Source organism: Electrophorus electricus, chromosome 5 (assembly GCF_013358815.1).
Source record: "Electrophorus electricus isolate fEleEle1 chromosome 5, fEleEle1.pri, whole genome shotgun sequence".
Taxonomy (NCBI): Eukaryota; Metazoa; Chordata; class Actinopteri; order Gymnotiformes; family Gymnotidae; genus Electrophorus; species Electrophorus electricus.
The window spans coordinates 20498276-20515123 of NC_049539.1; the positions used below are offsets into that span (position 1 = coordinate 20498276).

The 16848-nt window shown below is 40.7% G+C and overlaps 1 protein-coding gene and 1 long non-coding RNA gene across 3 annotated transcripts in view; both read left to right on the forward strand.

Moving 5' to 3' along the window:
- The first annotated feature begins 6548 nt into the window (after positions 1–6548).
- LOC118241397 lies at positions 6549–10371 on the forward strand. Of its 2 annotated transcripts, none has more exons than XR_004776050.1 (6): positions 6549–6594; positions 7139–7192; positions 7510–7571; positions 8066–8273; positions 8712–8758; positions 9124–10371. It is a non-coding gene; the product is annotated as an uncharacterized LOC118241397 (long non-coding RNA). The 2 variants fall into 2 exon arrangements; XR_004776049.1 differs by having other exon boundaries at positions 7519–7571.
- A 359-nt stretch (positions 10372–10730) lies between these two features.
- LOC118241385 (myb-binding protein 1A-like protein) overlaps positions 10731–16848 on the forward strand; it is a 9346-nt gene continuing 3228 nt past the window's right edge. Inside the window, exons 1-2 of the mRNA XM_035526274.1 lie at positions 10731–10811; positions 11214–11233. The gene's annotated coding sequence lies outside the window, so the exon portion shown is untranslated. The remainder of the gene's footprint in view (positions 10812–11213; positions 11234–16848) is intronic.

A 16848-nucleotide genomic window follows, 5' to 3' on the forward strand; every position in this document is an offset into this window, starting at 1 on the left:
GTCACTGTTCAGCTCCCTTATTCCCAGCAGTCATGCTGTGTTTGATATTTCTGGCAACACTAAAGTGCTAATCAGACGGGACTCATGTTCCAGTCGTGTACGTAAAGCAACTTTACCACAAGACCTCTAGAGTGTATGACAGACTCGCACACAGGATCAGAAACCTCGGGATAAATTACAGACGTCAGTGGCTACTGGATTTACGTATTACTGTCTCACAGAAATATCCACGTGATGCGTAGCTTTCATTGAAAGAAACCACAGAATATTTCTCACACATCTGCACAGAATTCTGTTATTTAATGAAACCACTTATAGTAATAATAACTTGGGTTTGAATATTAGCTGGTTACATATATGTAGGGGAATTTACTTAAAACTTCTGAGAAGTCATTTGCCTCCTCAAGCACTTCCGTGATTGGAGACAAAAGCGCCCAAACTCTGATATGTGAACCCTGGATATTCGCCCGGGATTTAAAAACCCCTGAGATTACAGCAAACGGACGTTCATACCAGGAAAAAGGTGCAAGAATTCTTGCTGACGCTGCAGTAGGTAAAATGACTGACATGACGAGTAAAATCACTGAGGAACGAGGGAAATAATTACATTACCACACCTCGCCATGTCAAATGAATCCTGTCCGAAAGGTTTTAACACATGAGGTTCGGAACCTTGGTTCTGGGGACCCACCGCCCTTCACAGTTTTCCATCTGATCCAGCTCATGAAAGACTTGATGACCCAGAAAACCTGAAACTGTCCGCCAGTGGATGCACTGTTACCAGTCTTAAATCTACATGACAAGCACGGAAATAAACCTGAAACAGTTTTTCTTTGGGCTGATAAGATATTCCTGGCAACATGCAGAATCAATTAGTCTGTAATGCACCTATAAAACAGGAGTATTGTAACGGTCAGTAATTTGCGGACTGTCCCCTTAAGTTACGTTTACGTAAAAGGCGTGGGCACGTAGGCCACGCGGAAGAGTTGGTTTTGTACTGTACGTGACGGACGTTGCTGGATCCAGATCTTCATTTATCGTTATTTACTTCTTTAGTAACGCGTTATGAGCTTTGGATGTTTTTACAACTCATGTATGAGCTGTCTACAATACTCCAGGAGCGAGCCTGTGTCACGTGGTGAATAAACCAGCAGGTTTACTACTAAACTGAGTGAGTCTGGTCCGCATCTCCTCCAGGTGCTTCACACGCTTGTCTCTACCAGTTCCAAAGATCTGCTAATCTGGGTTGGAGTATAATTTAAACAGGACTAACTCCAAGCGTTACAGTATGTACTAAACTAGACAGTTACTGTAGGTGCAAGGCAGGTGTTCATAACTCGTTGGTGCAGAAGTGGAGAATGAAGCGTCTGAGACACACGGGGCTGGTTGTTCCGATACTCACAAGTCCATGACTCATATGGAGATGAGCCGAAGCGCCACAACAAGCAGCTACTCGCGTCTCCTCTCAGCTTCTCACACAAGCGCGATAATGTTTGTTAAGACTCTGGTCTGGTGCACGAGCTAAAGTCCCTCAATGAACACATGAACCCGTTCAACAGTCCGCGAGAACAATCAGAGTTCTTAGCAGACATGCAAACTTTAAAACAGCTGCACTAAATATTACATATTAACTTATTATCTATGCAGTTGGCTAGTTGCGTTCATAAATCAGACCTTCTGGCAGCTAGCGCGCATATTTGGACGGTAATCAGAAGTACAACGACATATAAACACTTTTAAACTCACCGCTAAATGTCGAACTTGAACCTGAAACACGTAATGTTTCATGTTTTCCTAACTATCAAAAAAAGGTTCATCACTCGAAGCTTCATGATGCAGCGCACAATACAGTGCGATTCGTTCTACAATGATCACGTGACCACAGAGCCGGAAATAGAAAAAGCGTTCTGAATTTTCAACACTTTTAACTTTTGCCATCAAATAAGGTAGAGTATTTTATAAGAACACTATAATAATAATAATAATAATAATAATAATAATAATAATAATCATGTATTCTTTAATTTATAAAGTCATAAATTGATGGCATTTTATCAGTTTTATTTAGTGATAAGCTGTTCACAATTTAGAACTTAAATTTAAAATATATAAAATTGTTTTGCTCTTAAATCTGACTTAGTAAGATGTGTTCTGGGTGCATTCTAAATGTATTCTGAATATATTACTGTTTTATGTATTGTAATAGAATACATCACATTATTCAGCCATCAAAGTATTCTGACAAACCCTGGATGTATGTACCCACATCAGCAATGAGATTTTGAAGACATGCACAATAGATAACTAACTAACTACCTAAATAAATAAAGATCCCTTGCCAACCAGATGCACAGCACTTTGAAGTTTTGGCCACCAGATGCCGCTATTGTGCACTGTATCATGAAGCTACGAGTAATGAACCTTTTTTTGATACAGTTAGGAAGAAAGTGCCAGTGCGTTTGCCATCACTACTTACCACGCTGTGCCAAGCAGCGTTCCTGGGTCCAGCAAAAATCTTCTAAATCTTGTATACCATGTTAGTAATACTAGTATTATTATAATTTTAAATCACTATATGAGATAATGAGACATTATGAAATACATGTACATCTGCTCTGCTCCCAACCAGAGATATTATAATACAATAAAGACTTTGTCCTCCCTCACTGTCTGTGCAATTAAACACACTAGCTAACTTCCTCCCACTACCTACAAGTTTAGAATCAGCAGAACCTGGATGTAATCTAATAACCAATCAAATCATATGTGTTCTCTAGTCTGGCTGCATGTCTGTTTTTGAGGCCTGGGTTAATAGTATGACTAGATAAACACTGACTACTGAAACAAGAAACACCCTGTGGTGTTATTTTAAAGGGACCTTGGTTATCTTTGTGTCTGACAGGACATGTGGACCAGCTGCCCTCAGGGTGTTAGAGGTGTGCTGATCACATGGAACTTTAACATCTGCTTCTGTTCTGTTTTTTAATTGTTTACTGGGTAGAAAGTAATTGTTTACTTTGTACACTTGGTCATGAGTATCTTTAAATGTATTGCAAACATCCATGGAGACTATCCACACTCCCAGGAGCCTAACCATTGACTACTTGTTCAAGTGCTTGCTTATACAACTATACAGTAATTTTAGAAACCATGTATATTTATTTGAAAAAGGCATTTCTTTGGCTTTGACTAGAGAAAGAAAGAATCCCTATTTGTGAATCTGGCATAGTGCTGACCTGTTATTGGTACTGTACTGATCTAGTTCTGACCTAATACCTGCATAGTAGTGACACAGTACTGACCTGGTACTGACATAGTACTGACCTGGTACTATCTTGGTTGTGGGTCTTGTGCTTGTACAAGTTTTTGTTGCTGGATTTGTTATATGTGTCAGTATCACCGCTGAGTTGAAAATATCCAGCCAGGCATCATCCTGAGGTGAGAAACTGAGCACTGCTGAAGAGATACAGGATGAGGTCTGTACTACATATGTAATGATGAGATACAGGATGAGGTCTGTACTACATATGTAATGATGAGATACAGGATGAGGTCTGTACTACATATGTAATGGTGAGATACAGGATGAGGTCTGTACTACATACGTAATGATGAGATACAGGATGAGGTCTGTACTACATATGTAGTGATGAGATACAGGATGAGGTCTGTACTACATATGTAATGATGATGAGATACAGGATGAGGTCTGTACTACATATGTAATGATGAGATACAGGATGAGGTCTGTACTACATATGTAATGATGAGATACAGGATGAGGTCTGTACTACATATGTAATGATGAGATACAGGATGAGGTCTGTACTACATATGTAATGAGATACAGGATGAGGTCTGTACTACATACGTAATGATGAGATACAGGATGAGGTCTGTACTACATATGTAATGATGATGAGATACAGGATGAGGTCTGTACTATATATGTAGTGATGAGATACAGGATGAGGTCTGTACTACATATGTAGTGATGAGATACAGGATGAGGTCTGTACTACATATGTAATGATGAGACACAGGATGAGGTCTGTACTACATATGTAATGATGAGATACAGGATGAGGTCTGTACTACATATATAATGAGATACAGGATGAGGTCTGTACTACATACTTGATGATGAGATACAGGATGAGGTCTGTACTACATACTTGATGATGAGATACAGGATGAGGTCTGTACTACATATGTAATGATGATGAGATACAGGATGAGGTCTGTACTACATATGTAATGATGATGAGATACAGGATGAGGTCTGTACTACATATGTAATGATGATGAGATACAGGATGAGGTCTGTACTACATATGTAATGATGATGAGATACAGGATGAGGTCTGTACTACATATGTAATGATGATGAGATACAGGATGAGGTCTGTACTACATATGTAATGATGATGAGATACAGGATGAGGTCTGTACTACATATATAATGAGATACAGGATGAGGTCTGTACTACATACTTGATGATGAGATACAGGATGAGGTCTGTACTACATATGTAATGATGATGAGATACAGGATGAGGTCTGTACTACATATGTAATGATGATGAGATACAGGATGAGGTCTGTACTACATATATAATGAGATACAGGATGAGGTCTGTACTACATACTTGATGATGAGATACAGGATGAGGTCTGTACTACATATGTAATGATGATGAGATACAGGATGAGGTCTGTACTACATATGTAATGATGAGATACAGGATGAGGTCTGTACTACATATGTAATGATGATGAGATACAGGATGAGGTCTGTACTACATATGTAATGATGATGAGATACAGGATGAGGTCTGTACTACATATATAATGAGATACAGGATGAGGTCTGTACTACATACTTGATGATGAGATACAGGATGAGGTCTGTACTACATATGTAATGATGATGAGATACAGGATGAGGTCTGTACTACATATGTAATGATGATGAGATACAGGATGAGGTCTGTACTACATATATAATGAGATACAGGATGAGGTCTGTACTACATACTTGATGATGAGATACAGGATGAGGTCTGTACTACATATGTAATGATGATGAGATACAGGATGAGGTCTGTACTACATACGTAATGATGATGAGATACAGGATGAGGTCTGTACTACATACGTAATGATGAGATACAGGATGAGGTCTGTACTACATACGTAATGATGATGAGATACAGGATGAGGTCTGTACTACATACGTAATGATGAGATACAGGATGAGGTCTGTACTACATACGTAATGATGAGATACAGGATGAGGTCTGTACTACATACGTAATGATGAGATACAGGATGAGGTCTGTACTACATACGTAATGATGAGATACAGGATGAGGTCTGTACTACATATGTAATGATGAGATACAGGGTGAGGTCTGTACTACATATGTAATGATGAGATACAGGGTGAGGTCTGTACTACATATGTAATGATGAGATACAGGATGAGGTCTGTACTACATATGTAATGATGATGAGATACAGGATGAGGTCTGTACTACATATGTAATGATGAGATACAGGATGAGGTCTGTACTACATATGTAATGATGAGATACAGGATGAGGTCTGTACTACATATGTAAGCTGCGTCACATCCCAGTGTGCTTCAACGAGGGTGAAAAGACTGATGATGATGATGGTGATGATGATGATGGAATATTGGAGCACTGTGTTGTAGAGTAAATGTCTTTCAACAAACATTTTAGGTATAAACGTCAGTGCCTTCAGTGTCCTACTTTGGAACACTCTTCCTATATGACTGAATAATTATATGTTCCTGTAGGCCTGAGTAACTTTTACTCTGTATGTTCCTGCATGTTTGAGTAATTATTATTGCACTGTATATTCCTGCATATCTGAGTAATTATTATTATTATTATTACTCTGCATTGTCACGGTTGTCCCCTCCCTGTCATCTCGGTCACTTTAGCAATCCTGTCATGCTCTGTTTTGGCTTTACAACGTGGTTTTCTTTCCATGAGCTTCTTTGTTTTGATTTTTCTGTTACTCCCCCTTGTCTGGTTGTTCTGCCTGTTTTCTCCTGTTTCTAGTTGTTCCTTGTTAATTCGTGTATATATTCCTTGTTAACTCGTGTGTATATTCCTTGTTAACTCGTGTATATATTTCTAGTGTCTCTCCAGTCTTGTCGCTGGTTATTGTTCACTCAGCTTGTGTTCATTGTACTAAGCCTCCATTTATACTAAGGTCCTATCATGTTTGCTGTTCATGTCGCCTGTGTTCTTCATTTCATGTTGTTGCCTTGTAACCTGTTCCCAGTTGTGTTTCTGTCAGTGTGTTGGTTCTATCATGTTTAGCTTTCATTTTCTTTATCTTTTGTGGGTCTGTCCGTCTCCACATGTTGACTCATTCCACTGACCCTGATTTTCTGTTCCAGTGTGTTCCAGAGAGCTTGCGTCCTCTCATTGGCCTGTTCCAATATTCTCCAAAACGCCGCAGAGCACCATTGGTCTGTTCCAATGTGCTTCTCCAATTGTTATTGGCTCTCCCGTTGCTGTCCCAGCACCCTGCCACACTTCTGACTTACAGCATTTGGTAAGTGAAGCCAGGCTCCCTTTTTTACATTTTCCCTTCAATTTGTTGCGCTCAATTTCTTTCTATGGCTTTTATTCCCCATCTCGGTACGTCCAGACTTTACTGTAAAAGTTAGATTTAATGGGCAAAGTTAGTGGCCAGACCGACAGACCGAGCTAACTAGCTGCTCGTTAACCTGTCTGTGTCGGACACAGTGCAAGTTTTCTCTCAGACATCTTGGTTATCAGTTGTGGGTGAATGAATGAATGAAGTTAATGAAGTCATTTCCACTTCATCTGAAGTTAACATTTGCGGTACAATGACCTGTGCTACTGAAAATGACTGATTGATATTTCAAACAACAATTAAATAGCACTTAAGCTTCACTAGCTGGGGATACAGAGTTATCTGGTTAACTGCAAAGAAGCTCCTTTTGTCAAAGGAGCTCCATTTTCAAACACATGTTATTGACACAGTCCTGAGTAATGTACATTAATGCTGATTTAAAAAATGTTTAGGCATCAATTTTAGCATTAATTTTGGTTTGTTTCTCTTGATCCCTTAGAATGTTTTCCAAACTGGCATCTCCATATTCCAGGCCAGCACCTGTGAGGGTGAGGTGAGTGGCTACATATACAGCTGAGAGAGCAGAGACATACAAATTAGTGGAAGGTGTGCTGGTTAAGTCCACCAAGAGGGTTGCTACTTGTGCTCGCTCTGACGGGGAGCATTTTGTAGTGGCCCATTTAAAAAAAAAAAGATGATAGTCATCGAATTGGTTGTCTTATTTCATCAATGGCTACAATTGATCAGAAAAATATGGCAGCTCTAAAATGTATTTCAGTCCATCCACAGGAGTGTTTATAACAGATGAGGTCACAGTATCTTCAGATCTGGAAGTATAATGCCGCAATGCTGTCTGTCCTCCCTCCCCAGCCTATAAAGACCTTCCTGACTGGAAAGCAGACTAGTGTGCACTCTCAAGGAGGGTTGTCAGTGTAAGTATTATTTGTAAAAATATTAGCCTAATTAAATATATGCTATGACCCTTAGTGTCATAAGAGATAAATTTAACCTTAATCTTAATCTGCACATCTTATACCGACCATAACAAACCATTACTGAAATGACAAACATGATACTTGCACAAATGTTTGTTTTTAAACTCTAAACTCGATTGACTGTTTAAATCTTGTCCATTGGTGTCCTCACAATAGCAGAGTGTAAATGAATTTTATATATTGTATCTAAGAACATTTATATAAATACTGTCTATGAAATCATTTCCAAATATCATATGGCTAACAATACACTTTCTTACATAAACTGTGAGTCAGGGAAGCACCACAGCAAATGTTGATTTTGCCTTTTAATACAATGGCATCTTCAGTATTTGAGAATGTAATTGGATGTGGTCTATTAATTATGTATTAAAACAATTAATATTATGTTAAATAGCCTCGTCTTTTTATTATTAATTTGTTTTTTAAAGTTGACTACCATAAAACTCCAAAAGATGGGGCCGTTTCAGCCCGACCACTTGGGCTGCTTCCAGGAAAAAAGCACGCATGTGTCTCTCTGGAGAGAAGTTGCACTACACAAAATCAGCCTGTCGGATGACCTGGAAATCAGCCATCTCTATATTAGAAAAAAACAAAGAAGACATTCAGTTTAGTTCCACTACCCATACAGCTATGAAGGTAAGTCAGTTTTTTCTCTCTTTTTTCCTAAATTGTAAGTTTGTAAAGGTGCAGGTGGAAAAGGATTAAGAAACTAAAGATTTTTATGGGCTAGCCAAAATAAACTTACAAGGTATAGCAGCAGCTGTACCTTTGGGACAAGTCCAAATTGACTCAGGAATGTGCTATCAATCATTTTATGTCTACACAACTATAATTTACTTATTCCATGTGCCAATGCAAAGCAATATGATAGATATTTAAATGAGACCTAATTGGCTACTGGCTGAATCATAAGAGAGTATTCCACAAAATTGCTTGTTTTTGCAAGTTACACTGGCCAACCAGCAAAAATCTATACACTCTCCAGCCACCTTAATAGAAACACCTACCTTGTAGATACAGCTTGTAGATGTACAGCTAAAGACTATATCCTGTCTGTTTCCATACACGGTTTAGGTTAACCATCATCTAGTACATTATGACTCGTCCATTTCTGATCACAGGTCAGCAGTATTTTATTTTTCTTAACCTACCAATGACACTGGCACATATGAAACCCCGGCAACACTACTGTTACTGATGTTTCACAGCCATGCCACTGCCATGACAGTGCTAACACTTTGTTGAAAATGGTTTATAACCTAAACAAATGCCTGGTTAGCAGTGTTCAGAAACTGACCATTGATGATCTGAACTCTGTAAAATGCAGTTAGAAGCTTGGACAGGTACATAACAGTACGCATACAAAAATATTAACTAGCTAAAGCCTATTTGTATCTGGGTAAATGAGACAATGCCTCAGCCCTTTGTTAATATTATGCTTTTATAATCACTGCGTTAAGATAATGGTGTGTTTCTCTTTCCATAGGTTCACAGATAGCGTTAAACTTCATATTTCCTAATGTGACAGACGGGGGCTAAGCAGGACACCCACACGCATGCAGACTTGAGGGAGGAGGGGCCATACCGGGACAGAGCCCCCCCTCAAGGGCATGACTCCTGGCGCGTCAGCCTACCGGGCTGCGGCCCCGAGACCAACGCCAAAAGGTGACGTTGAAGGACCAGACAACCCGCCACGGGCCAGCGCAAACAGGGCAGCGGGGGAAAGACAGGGACCAAGACGATGACAGACAGGGACGCACACACTAACAGGCACAAAGAGGAACAAATCGACCGGTACATTTAGTGTAATCGGGACAGACACGATGACAGGCACAGGCACATGAATGACCCCACACAAATTCAAGAGCCCAGGGAAGGGGGGAGGAACTCCAGCCAGTCCCCCAGTCGTCGGCTGGGTCAAAGACTGACCATCCTGGTGGGAAGTGTCCCTCGCCAGCCTAGGTAGCGGCCACTGTCCCAGTTCTGGTACTGGTGCCTCTGCCTTTTTGCCTGTACAAGGCTTCGGCGTAGGTGCATACGCTCTAGAGCTCCTCGCCTCAAGCGGGGGAGTGTCCATATTTGACAACAGTGCCTCCCTGCTAGCCGCCTCTGTTCGCTAGCTCGCACCTGGGCGGCGTGTCCTGGGCGGTGCCTTGGGTGCTGGAGGCTCCTTGCTGTGTGAACTTTTGGTGTCGCCATGGGAGAGAAGATCCCTATGAGGGTACTCTACCTCCATAGAAGTTTCCTCCTCACAATCGGAACAACTTTCCGACTGCAGACAGACGTCGCTGCACTCCTCTGTCTCTCCATAATCTGTGTCTCCCATATGATCGTCCAGATAGGGATCGTAGGACCCAGCAGACTCCATCTCCCAGTAGCGGTCCTCCTGATCCGGCTGTTCTCTGCAGGACTCTGCGCCGTTCGATCCCAGACCATACACAGGGCCCCCCCAAAATTGTTCAGCAGGTTCTTCCCTCCCGGTAGTTCCTTGGAGCGAGGCCAGGATGAGGGAAGGCCTCTCCGCTGGACAGTATGAGTCCACAGAGTCCGACTCCGAGTACTGGAAGGCGTTGTACTAGTCCAGGTCCCCCGCCGGGGGTTCCATACACCTCCCCTGCTTCCGTACCTGGATCTGCACCTGGAGTCAGGAGGGTGCCCAGGACCATGGGAGACCTCGCTACACGTGCTGTGGGAGGGCATTGACTTCCCTTCTTTCCCTTCTTCTTTTTGCCTTTCCCAGGCATCCTTGGTAGGTCGGTGTTGCGGGGACGAGGCACGTCGAGCATAAGCATACGTTTTATTTACACATTAAACATACACGTATTAACACTTGGATCAAACACCGACAACTTTGACGATACGAAACGAGACTTATATACACTCATGACAACTACACACAACAAGGGTCAGGTGCACAACACAAGAGGGCGTGGCAATACGAACACACAGACACACACACGCACGCAGACTTGAGGGGGGGAGGGGCCGTACCGTGACACCTAAAAGTAAGATGAAGCTTTCATAATAATCTGTGACTGTTATAGTATTTAGCTATAGCTGTTAGTAGTGATACTGTAGCCTATTAAGGTAACTTTTTGTCAAATTTCTTATTTTGTTTGTCTTTTGTTACACTGTTTGCAGGTTTAACAGCTGGTGAAACACTTGACGGTTTGTGTAAGTGCAATTTGATACAAATTCATAATTCATATCATTGACATGTGGGCCTAATTATGTACTGTATGGAGTGACCTTAGTATGACATGATGGAAATGAATGTGTTTCTGTTCTCATGCTTGTTTGCAGGTTGCCATTACACCTGCAGTCAGTAGATCAAGATGTAATAAATTAACTTATAGGTGTATATGGAAGCACCAGACAGCTCATTCGTTCTTTCAGTAACTGTTCAAAATGCACTCTTCATATAAAGCAGGGTCATATGAGTTGAAAGAAATCACATAAAATGTTTACAAGCATTTAGTATCATTTAGTTAATAGACATTGTTTGCAAGATAAAACGTATTGTTTTAGACATTTCATAAGTTTAAATATTTCTCTTTTGTGTTTGTATGTCCATAGGTCTGCCAGTTCCATTAAAAGTGAGTAGAAAGTTTCTGCATAACTGGGGTTCCATTTCTGCATAACTAGGGTGGTTCTGAAGTTACTGAGATTGTTCATTATATGAAAATATCAGTGTACTTGAACATGTAAATTAACAATACATATATGAAATTTAAATGCTTTTATCATATGAGCATTGTTGTGCACAGACCAATGAATCTTGACCTGTACTCAGTGCAAGACATGTTGGTTAGTCACCTAACTTCAGAATGCATAGTCAGTTAACTTCAGAATGCAGTCTTTTTACAACTGGTCATATGTCATATTGGATTCTGTTTAAACACATGTAACGCAAGGGATCCCTAATGCATATGTATACTCAGGGTATTTGCTGCTAATAAAAGGGTAAACACACTAAGAACATATTAATTCATAACGGATAACGCATAACATAATTATGAAATTTTGGTCCACAGTCAAGTTCCCCTCTATGCTGGACTTTAGCCTGAGTATTATTGACACTTACCTCTCTATTTTCACCTGAGCATCTGTATTTGATAGAGACTACAAAGCACTTCTGTAAGTCACCAAATGCTGTAAATGTACACTGATGTCCACATTTATATTTCTGTAGTTTCAGATTACCTCACGTCATCTCAGTGTCAAGAATTACATTTGTGGCTTGGCCTTTTTTTTCCATCTTAAACACTTCATAAAACTGTCATGACTTTTTACCATCTCAATGTACATGTGCAGGGATAATGCAAAACCTTCAGTATTCAGCCACCAGAGCAACTGTGGCGAGTCTGAATGTAAGATGAATTAAATGAAGTAATTTGACTCAAGCATTTCTGTGAAGAATTTTGGCTCTTATACAATGATGACGTAATGTGGGGAAATTATTTGGCTCTCACACAGTGACATTAGAAAAAAGACAAATGACAAGTATAGAAACACTGGGGGTAACTGCTAACTGTCATGGAACGCTCGCCTCCGCGAGTCACGTGGTTTGGCCCGCCACGTGCAGCGGGAGGATCTGTGTTTATGGCCACGCCTGCACACACCTGCACCTCGCCTTGTCTAAATGTATATAAACCCGTGTCAAAGTGTGCAGTGTGTTGGTCATTGTTGATGTAGCGTGTTGATGTTTGTTTGTTAGCGTCCAAATGTGATATTAGTAACCTTGTTTGACTAGCTTGTGTTAATGTTAAAGTCATTAGTGTTAAGTGTGTCTATGCTGGTTGTTAATGTTATTTGTGAGTGCCACCATCGTCTTTATGTTTTGTGTCATTAAATGTTTCACAAGCCATGAGAAGTCTGTGCGTCCTGCTCCACGCCCTTCCGTGACGTTACAGTAATGAAAGGGGGCAACTTGGTGACATTAGATTAAAAGCTGACTACAATATGTCTCAACAGCTAAAATATCATGTTTAAACAGCATTTATGTAGGGTAGATTTAAAAATCAGTTTATTATTTTTATATGACCTAAATCATGGACTATCTATTAGTATAATAAATGTGGTTGCTAAGGTGTTACCAATTTGCTTCTATGGTCTTGATAGGTGGTTGCTATGGAGTCCCTAGATGGTTGTTTTGGATGTTGCCAAGATGTTGCTATGGAGTTGCTAGGGTAAATGTTGTGGGATATTTTGTTGTGGGGGTAAATTTGGTTGAGGGTTAAATGGCTGAGTGGTAGTTGAGGATGAGGGGTTGTTTAGTGTTTTTTTAATGTTGATACTGTGAAATATCAAATGCAGTTTACATATAAAATGAAATCCTGAAATACTGTTGAGCCATTCCCAGGTAGTTGCTATGTGGTTGCTGTGGAGTCCCAAGTGGTTGCTATTGTCTTGCTAGGTGGTTGCTATAGATCTTGATAGGTGTTTCCTATGGTATCCCAGGTGGTTGTTAGGGTATTACAGAGTGGTTGATATGGTCTCACTAGGTTGTTGCTGTGGTATCTCAGGTCACTGCTATGGGTTCCCAATTGGTTGCTATGGTCTTGCTAGGTGGTTACGATGGAGTGTCAAGTTGTTGCTAGTGTGTTGCTATGGCTGTGGGGTGGTTGAGGATGAGTGGGTATTTACCTGTTGGGGTAGTTGTGATTGAGGGCTATTAGTGTAATGGTGTAACTGTTGTTGAGGGGTTTTTAAGCTGTGGGGGAATTTGTTGAGGGCAATTTGGCTGATTTGGTTGTTAATGAGGGACTGTGGGGTAATTTGTGGTGATGGCTAATTGGCTGTGGCGAATTTGAGGCTGAGGGGTTATTCAGCTGTTGGATAGTTGTTTTTGGTTTATTTATCTGTGGAGGTACCAGTTTCAGCAGTGTGTGCTGTTTTGGTGTTATGGTATGAGATTTTGAGTGTTGCCAGTATTTTATTGTAAAAATCCTTTAGGCATTACACTCATACTGTGTACATCTGCACCTGTATCAGTCTAGCACACAGAAAACAAAATGAAAAACCTTTCACAGTTTCCAAAGAGTTCCATGTTTAATGTGTAGATTTGTACAGCAAGTTTAACACAGTGAGGTTATGATTGCATTGTGTGTGTGTGTGTGTGTGTGTGTGTGTGTGTGTGTGTGTGTGTGTGTGTGTGTGTGTGTGTGTGTGTGTGTGTGTGTTCGTGAGGTAGTGTATACTGCGAGAGATGTAACGTGTGTGTGTGTGGGTATGTGTTTTATACTCAGCAAGGATGTGTGTATTATGATGTTCACCAGTTGTGTGTGTAGAGGAGTGTGTGTTTCCCTGCAGACTCTGGTGTTGCTCCAGGACACAGGAGGCTATCCTAGCTCTCTCACACACACTGAGGAATGAGACCACCAAAATCTAAACCCTGCATAGAGGGACTCAGTGAATGTGGGGTGGAATGTGTGTAAGTGTGTGAGTGTGTGAGAGGAGACACTGTAGAAGGACAGAGTGCTGGCAGGCCAGTCCAGATACACTCCTACTCTGTTGGAGCTGGAGGTGGGAGCAGAGATGTCAGTTCTCTTCTTATTGTGCCAGACAGTGTAACTGTTGTCATAGCAGTACAGACTCTAGGACTTTACATTGAATCCAAACACACAGTCATCTGTGACTCCTTTCCTGCTAATTCCTTTATATGTCACTGCTATAGCAGCATCTTCACTCCACTCCACCTCCCAGTAACAGCATCTATATACTGGTCTATGGTCTATATACTGGGACCAGATAAACAGTGTGGTGGTCACATACAGCCAGTGAGGGTTCCTGGATGCTCTATTGGCATTTTTATAGATGCATGACCATGGTCCAGGATTTTATTTCCTCTTGTAGGGCAGGTAATGTACTGCTGGACATCTTTGAGAGTCTCTCTCATATTACAATGATTAAAATCTCCCATTATGAAGTTTGGGGTGCCAGGAGAGAGAGTCTGAAACTTGTGTATGACTCTGTAGATCATATCAGCAGTGTGTTTCATGTTGGCTTTTGGATGTTGTCACGTATGTCCACCCTCCTGGCGTCACTGTCTCCGTGGTTTCCCAATCGTGTCTGTTTTCTTTTACTTCCTAGTTGTTCCATTTCTTGGTTTCATTTTCTCTGCCCCTCATCTGTTTTCCACACCTGTTCCTTGTTTCTAGTCTTGTTAAGTTCCTGATTTAAACCCTGTCTTACTCTCTGTGTCTTGGCTGTTTATTAAATGTGGTTGTATTGGATGTTTGAATGTTTGGATATTTTTGAAAGCCCATATCTGTATCTGTAAGTTTGTACTCTGTGTATCCTAGTCTGACTGTTTGTCTTAGCCTTCGTGTTTCCAAGCCTCTGTTACTGCTTGCTTCCCTTGTTTGCCTTCATGTGTTTTGGTTTATAATGTATCCATGTAAATCTCTGTGTTGGCTCTATGACCCTGGACTATCCTAACGACTACGACTCTGGATTTGCCCTTAATAAAGCTCGCTCTTCTCCGCACATACGTCTGCCTCCTTACCACTCACTGTTACAGATGTACACAAACAGTTAAAATATTTGAGGAAGCACACAGAAAAAATTAAATGGACACACCAACGCAGGTAGATGTTCAATGTGTGCAGTGTATATGGGAATGGAAAGCTGGTTCTCTCTCTCTGTGCCACCAAGACGGTTTTACGTGGTCGAGCGCCAGTGAGTCGTGAGAACAGGCATTTCCCTTTTTATGTTACCGGTTGTAACTTTAGTAACTTTTTTGTTTATACATCAGATTAGATTAGTTAACTCTTTCCTCTCACCTGTGATACAACCTCCTCACTCCTAGAATTAGTTCCCCCTTCAGCTGCTTCAATGGTTTCCCCTTTTCCCCCTGACACATCTATTACACTTCACTCGTGTTCTCTCACCACGACTCTTGTTTGATTAATAAGTTTAATTCGTTGGTCTTGTTTGGTTGATTAGATAGTAGTAGATTGCTGGTTGGGCATTCCCACAGGTTGCTTAACACAGTTTCACTTTTCTTTTTTCGTTATTAGCCTAGTTAGCTACTTTTATTCACCACAAATCATCAGTGATCATTTTCACATGGTTATGATAGTTATAGTGAGTCTAGTGAACTAGACACTCCTGGTCATTAATAGAATCCTAGTCAATGATTGTTTTTCTTATCTCTGCTTATTCAATAAACATACTTTGATTATAACGTCTGCGAGCCCAGAGTTATATTATAATGTTTGGTAGACGCCCGCAATAATGACATATCAGATTGGCGACTCTCGTGATTCGAGACTGAATTATTAATCACTAATAAATTATTTAAAATTCATTAAAAAATGTCCCTGTTAATCAGGGTCGTGCCCCAATTAACCTTATCATCTGTTACTGACAATTTATTAAAATGTTTAACCGCTACACTTTCATACACACACACACACACACACACACACACACACACACATTGACACACTCTACACCTTTCGCTTTCTCTCACACAAATACTCTTACACACACTACATTTCTCTTTCTCACACATACACGCTACACATCTCTCTCTGTCACACACTCTCACTTTGTCTCACGCACACAACACTCACACGAACACACACAATCCACCTCTCTCTTTCTCTCTCACAAACACACACACAAACATGCACTGTACACCTCTCTTTCACATACACACCTCTTTCACACACACAACCTCTCACACACTCTTTCTTCATTCCGACACACAATACACCTGTCTCTCTCTCTCTCTCTCTCTCTCTCTCTCACTGACACTCACACACAGTATAAATGACAATCTGTAAACCAGCACTCTGATGCTCCAACAAAGGACACCACACACACACACACATATGCACACCACACACAATAAATGATGCTCCAATAAAGGACTGAGCTGCAGTTGATTTCTGTACATATGACATAAATACTGTTCTACAAGTTACACATGCTGTGGAATCATAACCTCACTGTGTTAAACTCTGTACAAATCTACAGAAATATTTCCAATCAGGTGGAAATCTTTGGAAACTGTGAAAGGTTTCTCATTCTGTTTTCTGAGTGTTGGAGTGACAGAGATACAGATGTACACAGTATGAGTGTAAAGTCTTGTGACAGTTACCCTCCACCACAGTGTGTACATATGGACTGTGCTGGAGATACACATGTGCTGTGTGTGTATATATGTGTGTATGTAAATGAACACACAGGAATTGTTTGGTAA